Below are 7293 nucleotides of genomic sequence, written 5' to 3'. Positions count from 1 at the left end.
CACCCAATAAAGGCCATCCCGAGGAGCAGAGAGCACATTCTTCGGAGGCCATTTTAACTGTCAGAAGAGGAGGCCCATACTTGAGCATCAGGCTAAATGGATGTCCAATGCGCAGATGGATAGAGCACGTGAGCCGGCGTGGGACGGAGGAATAACGTGTATGCGAAAATAGCTCCACGCGCTGTCTTTCCCGCCATATCTGCAAAACAAAGAAGGCGATTATTCAGAATTAGTTCTGCCGAAACAGATCAAAATGCTGAGCACCACATGAGTTACATGAGGTACAGGCGTGTGCGCAGATTTGCCTCTATTGTATTTCTCTACAGGATACATTATGGCCCAGATAGCAAAATTGCTGTGACCCGGACCCGTCCCACACCTGACTTTCATCTTTCTTTCATCCAGTCCACGTACCGCGTGGAATGATGGCACGTGGGTGGTCCCCTCCTGTTTGCCAGATCTGGGCCAGAATCAAGCCGTAGCAATGCCACACGTGCCACATAGTTGCAAAAGGTGGCCCATATTTGTTTCGTGATATTTGGGAGATATTCACCATTAACCACACGGGCCACTTCAGGGTCACATCCAGACTACATGTTGCCGAGAGCACCGCATCTTTGCCAAAAAAAGGCCCCCCATTTGATTTGGCATATTTGAGCCATATTTGCTATTATACATGTGGGCCACTTCTGGCTCACATCCATTTTGTCAGGGCCAGAAGAAGACCATCAGTTGCCGCATCACTGCCTTAAGTGGCCCACATCCGGATGCTATTTGGGTACGGACGCTGCTGTTCTTCTTATGCTAGCAACAGTTGTTTTTCCTGCCGCATAGTAAAGAGGAGTAGAAGAAGAACGAGAGCATCTTGGTGAACCTCTCTGCTTGTAAAAAGCTATTGCACTATTTTTGCAAACTCTCAAATCAAGAGAATTTATTAGTGGAGACCTGCAGTACTCTCACTGTTTTCAGTTGGCATTCACCAAAATGTACTTGAAAAACGCAAACACCTGGGGTCTGTAATGCAGGCTATCCCCTCCCCCCAGGCCAGTAAATGATTACTTCCATTGTTGATTTATCTATTTTCACAATTAATCATTTAATCTATATCTATATATTCGTTTTACAATGGTATGAATTGGAGAAAGGCAAGCGAATCTTAGCATTTGTGAAACAGACTCTGTATAACTGTAGTCCATTGACTTCCGGTTTGTACTGCAGCGGTCATACCAGTTTCCTGTTTGTTGGCGTGTGCTATCGACATCGACATATTTTTCGCGATGCCCGCATCTGTGCATGTCGCTGACATTTATCCGTGGCAAATCTTGCAGGCATCGCGAAAAATATGCCGTTGTCGATAGCACGCGCCAACAAACAGGAAACTGCTATGACCGCTGCAGTACAAACCGGAAGTCAATGGACTACAATTATGCACAGAGCCGAATACTTGAGAGGCGTCAAACTACTACTCGATAACCCAAATTATGATCGATCAATTTTCTGTCGATTGACTAATTGATTGTTTCAGCGCTGGGTCCCCCCCCCCCCCCCCCCCCCCCCCACCCCCCCTCCCCCCCCCACCCCACTCCCTTTTGCACCCCACCCCCCCGCATGTGCAGGTGGCATTGGTCCTCCCCCCCCCCTCCCCTTGTTAGAATAGCTCCTGTCACGATTTCTCTTTTTCCCACACATCCTCGCAGCCGTTAGTCAAATTCTCCCTCTCCCACTGGTTCGAGTGGTTACAGATTCCCAACCACATCCTCCACACTGGCCACACAACTGTCTCCTACCAGCGATCACAGGGCAACCATATGGCCCCCGCCTGCTTTGACTGACCTCTTTAATCAGAGCCCATGTCAGAAAAACCAGAATGTCTTCTGGAGATGAACTTTGATTTTTTTTTTTTCATGCATTGTTCAGCTCTTGAGCGTTGGTGCGATCTGACCTGAGCGGTTCAGCGCAAGCAGAATAGGTGCAACAGCGCCGCCCTGTGGAGGACAGGACGAGCACATCCCTTTTCCCACGGAAATGATGTCTGCAGTCGATCCACAGCAGGGCGCGCTTTTATTTTACGGTACACTAATAAGACGCAACAGGCCGTACTTTGTATCAAATTAGACAAAGACCAGACATAATATGTTCTTTATTAGACAGTAAACAAACACAGTTATACCCTAATTAGACACCGTACACCTAAATTACGCTGTAGTTGGAAACCTCATATAACGCCGTATTAGACCCAAAACATACTATACTTAGACGCTATTAAACCAGATTGTAGTCTAATTAGAAACCAATCACATCTGGTCGCTGCTTCACACGTCCCTCGAGGCCTGGATGTTCTCAGGAGTCTCGTGAGGTTTTGTAGGCTGACAACGCTTCCTCCGCGCCCCCGCCTTACATACCATGTGACCATGTGACCCACCCCCAGCCCCACCACCCCACCACCCGGTACCGTCAGCCTACGGAGGCTCCCACCGTTAGACTCTTTTATTAGAGTCTCTCAGAGGGTAATTGGAACACTTTACGACAGAACTGTGCCGTAAACTAGAGCAGGGTTCCTACAGCTCAAGACCAGTTAGATTTAAGACTTAAGACTTTTTTTTAATACCGCTCGGAGTAACATTTAAGACCAATATTACAATAACCAAAATTGAGCAAGAAAAAAGAAACACGTCAGTTATTTAGGATTAGGGACAATTTTGCCCCAAAAGTTTATTGCAACATAAAACGCGACTTTCGGTCCAGTAAAAGAAGTTACATGATCTAGAGTGGAACACGTGGGAAACAAGGACATAAAACAACCTAAAAATCATGAATCGTCAGTAAAAAGGCACAATTGGCTGAGAACTATGGGATAGCGTTTCTACTGCATTTCATCGAGTATTTTGTCTTTTAGTGAAGCGTCACGTCATAGTAAATCCATCCATCCACCCATTATCCGAACCGCTTATCCTGCTCCCGGGGTCACGGGGATGCTGGAGCCTATCCCAGCAGTCATTCGGCAGCAGGCGGGGAGACACCCTGGACAGGCCGCCAGGCCATCACAGCTCCCCCCCTAGGGACAATTTAGTATGTCTGATTCACCTGACCTACATGTCTTTGGACTGTGGGAGGAAACCGGAGCACCCGGAGGAAACCCACGCAGACACGGGGAGAACATGCAAACTCCACACAGAGGAAAACCCGGGACGACTCTCGAGGTTGGACTACCCCGGGGATCGAACCCAGGACCTTCTTGCTGTGAGGCGACCGCGCTAACCACTGCGTCTCTATGCTGCCCCTATATCATATTGTAACGTGCATGGATAAGTAGACAAATGGAAACGGATGATCCGCTGTGGCGACCCCTAACGGGAGCAGCCGAAAGTAGTAGTAGTAGCATGGATGAGTAGACACGTTGGCCGCTGGCTGACGGTCTGACCCTTTGGTCGACTGCTTAACGTTGTCGCTTGCGGAGTGGGAGATACGGGTTCGCGTCCCGGCTGTGGCGGTTCCCGGGCTGCCCCCCTAATTCGCTACATTGGTGTCAGAACTGGGATGGGGAGACCGTAAGGCCATCGGAAGCGTAGGCGCCCAGAGGCGTGAAGGAGCTGATATGCTTAAGCGCGAGGACGCACTTCCCGAAGAAGGGGGGGGTAGTGTAACGCGCATGGATAAGTAGACACGTTGGCCGCCGGCTGACGGGTCGGACCCTTTAGTCGAGCGGTTAGCGATGTCTCCCGCGGTGCGGGCGATACGGGTTCGCTTCCCGGCCGCGGCAGTTCCTGTGGTTGCCTCCCGGATTCGCTACAATATCATATATCATATCATACAACATGGTTGCAGAAAAAGCAGAGTACCTCCCTTGCCATCTAACCTGGGTACTCCTTCACTGCCATGTATGGCATGGATCTGCTGACTTTCCTCAATTCTACCTCCATCTGTTGTAATTCTGCCATTTTTTTTATATTGATTCCTTAGGGAGTTGGATTTGGTGATCAGGTGTGCCAACAGGGTGCCAGACTTATGTGTATATGTAAGGCGCTAGTGCCATATACACCAGAAAGTTCAATCAGTTCATCTGGACACGTTTCCCCCAATCAACATTGTGTCCAGATGAACTGATTCATCTTTCTGGTATTTCCTTATCTGGATCGTCGAGCACGCCATAGCCCTATATATAGATATGATAAATACAAATATAATGTGTGTATTCTGCAATTATACTGAACATATTGCAAGTCAGTCCTCAATTGATTCAACTATGGACAACTAAAGTGGTTACGGAGAGTGTGTTGAAGTGTCCTTGAGCAAGACACTGAACCCCTAACTGCTCCTGATGAGCAGGTTGGCACCTTGCGTGGCAGCCTCCACCATCAGTGTATGAATGTGTGTGTGGATGGGTGAATATGAGGTGTACACTGTAAAGCACTGTGAGTGGTCGGCAGACTAGAAAAGCACTGTACAAATGTAGTCCATTTACCATTTATTTACAAGCCAGTCTTAACCGGTTCAATATGGCGGTGATGCTGACATATGATCCAGCAGTGAATGTGGCATCTATGTCCATATGGCTATGCTATAAAGGGTCTAATGGTAGGAAATAAAGATGGATTTCACTTCAGTTTGTGCTACAGATTTGTTGCAATGTGTCACGAATTACCCCACAAGAAAGTCCAACAACGGTGAGTAATACAGATGCAATGTCCTGGCAGCTCCCTAATGTTACTGGGGTCGAACAGTGACACGGCACGGTCTGATGTCTTAACTGGTATGGGAGCAGAGCATTGAGGAAGCATGGATCAGACCACGTAATACTACCTATAAACTCCATGGGACGCTGGAGAACATGCAGGCTATGAGGGAAGTGTGAAGCAGCGAGCAGATGTGATTGGTTTCTAATTAGAGTATAATTTGGTATAATAGTGTCTTAGTATATTTTGGGTCTAATACGGCATTAAATGAGGTTTCCAATTACATTTTGTCTAATTTGGTACAAAGCACATCTTGTTACGTCTTATTAATGTACCGTAGAATAAAGTGCGACTGAATTTTCTACCATGTTTAGGACCAAGTTTTATGCTGCGTCCCATCCAAAGTCCGAGGTCCCTCTCCTGTCTTAAAGTCTGCTGACCAGCTAGCCCCCATTTTCACACTGATTTTCAACAGATCACTGGAGCTGTGTGAAGTCCCCGCTCGATGGTGTTTTAAGCCCCCAACGTACTCTTCAAGGCAGCGCTGCATGGCAGGCGCTCCCCGCCCCCCTACAGTTTCAGCCAATCACAGCACTGGCGCTAGATTTCAACTTTTGCCCTCCTTCTGCACTGATAATACTACGAGCAAAGTGTCATGTTGTGTCGAGCCTTCTTAGTATTTTAATAATAGCGACTTTCATGTGTATTAGCAGTAGCGCTAGTAGTGCCCCTAGCGCATCCATTCAAAAAGCCATTTCTCCCAAAAACAAAACAAACGTCAATCTTAAAAGTGCAGCGTTTGACGTAAATATCCTCTGAAACGAAAGTTTGACTCGTGTACATTCACAAAAAGACCCTAGATTGCATTTTGGCTACAGTTTTGCTTTAACTTACTTAGCTGCTATGTCTAGATGTCTTACAACTTGCCTAAAGGATCAGTGCTTATTTAAACAACTACAAGACAACCTAGATTTAAGTGAGCTGCACAAAGGCGTGGTTGAGTGGGTGTCTTTCCAAAACTCCTTTTCCTTTAGGCGTCCAGTTGTTGCTATGTAAGTTGTAAGACAGTTTGCCCACCAAGCAAACAGGTCAGTGGAGGATGTAGTCAACATGGGATTGCACTACATCTTCCAACACCTCGACTCCCCAGGGACATACGCAAGGGTCCTGTTTGTGGACTTAAGCTCAGCATTCAACACCATCGTCCAAGACAACCTCCACTCCAAACTCACCCAGCTCACTGTACCAGCCCCATTTGCAAATGGATTAAAAAATTTCCTGACGGACAGGAGGCAGCTGGTGAGGCTCAGGAAAATTACATCCAGCACCCGGACAATCAGCACTGGCGCCCCCCAGGGATGTGTGCTGTCCCCTCTACTCTTCTCCCTCTACACAAATGACTGCACCTCAGGTGACCCGTCTGTTAAACTCCTGAAGTTTGCAGATGACAAAACCATCATTGGCCTTATCCGGGACGGTGACGAATCTGCATATAGACGGGAGGTTGATCAGCTGGCCCTCTGGTGCGGCCATAACAACCTGGAGCCAAACACGCTCATAACAGTGGAGATGACAGTGGAATTCAGGAGGAGTCCCCCAACACTGCCCCCCCCTCAAAATACTAAACAACATGGTGTCTACAATGAAACCTGCAGATTTCTGGGTTCCACAATCTCCCAGGACCTAAGGTGGGCATCCAACATAGACACAACCATCAAAAAGGCCCAGCAGAGGATGTACTTTCTCCACCAGCTCAGGAAGTTCAACCTGTCTGAGGAACTGCTGATTCAGTTCTACACTGCAATACGGTCTGTCCTCTGCACATCCATCACTGTCTGGTTTGGATCGGCCATCAAACAGGACAGGGACAGACTGCAATGGACAGTTAAGTCTGCAGAGAAAATCACTGGTGCCAACCAGCCCCCCATTCAGGACTTATACACCTCCAGAGTCAGGAAGCAGGTAGACAACATCACTGCAGACACATCACACCCTGGTCACAACCTGTTCCAACTCCTCCCCTCTGGTAGGCGCTACAGAGCACTGTACCCCAAAACAATCAGATATAAAAAGTTTCTTTCCGTGGGCTATCCTTCAAATGAATGCTTAACAGTCAAATAAATCCAACCATGTTGTATATACTATACTGTACATTGTACGTATACTGGTACACTCTGCCATGTCCATCTACCTCAGGCATGTATGTAAGTAACCTGCTCACATCTATTTCAGCATCTCTGATATATTCTCTGCACCACTGCACTTTATCACCTCTTATTTCACCTGTATAAATCAATCCTTGTGTATACAGTGCATCTTGAAAGTAGTCAAACCCCTTCACGTTCCCCACATTTTGTTATGTTACAGCCTTATTCCAAAATGGATTAAATTCCTTTTTTTTTCTCATCAATCTACATACAACACCCCATAATGACCCCAGTTTTTTATTTTCAATAAATTTGCAAAAATTTCTACAAAACCTTTTTCACTTTGTCATTATGCGGTATTGTGTGTAGATTGATGAGAAAAAAAAAGGAATTTAATCCATTTTGGAATAAGGCTGTAACATAACAAAATGTGGGGAAAGTGAAGGGGTGTGAATACTTTCCGGATGCACTGC

The sequence above is a fragment of the Lampris incognitus genome, chromosome 13, assembly GCF_029633865.1.
Source record: "Lampris incognitus isolate fLamInc1 chromosome 13, fLamInc1.hap2, whole genome shotgun sequence".
Taxonomy (NCBI): Eukaryota; Metazoa; Chordata; class Actinopteri; order Lampriformes; family Lampridae; genus Lampris; species Lampris incognitus.
This window is presented reverse-complemented; position numbering follows the sequence as displayed.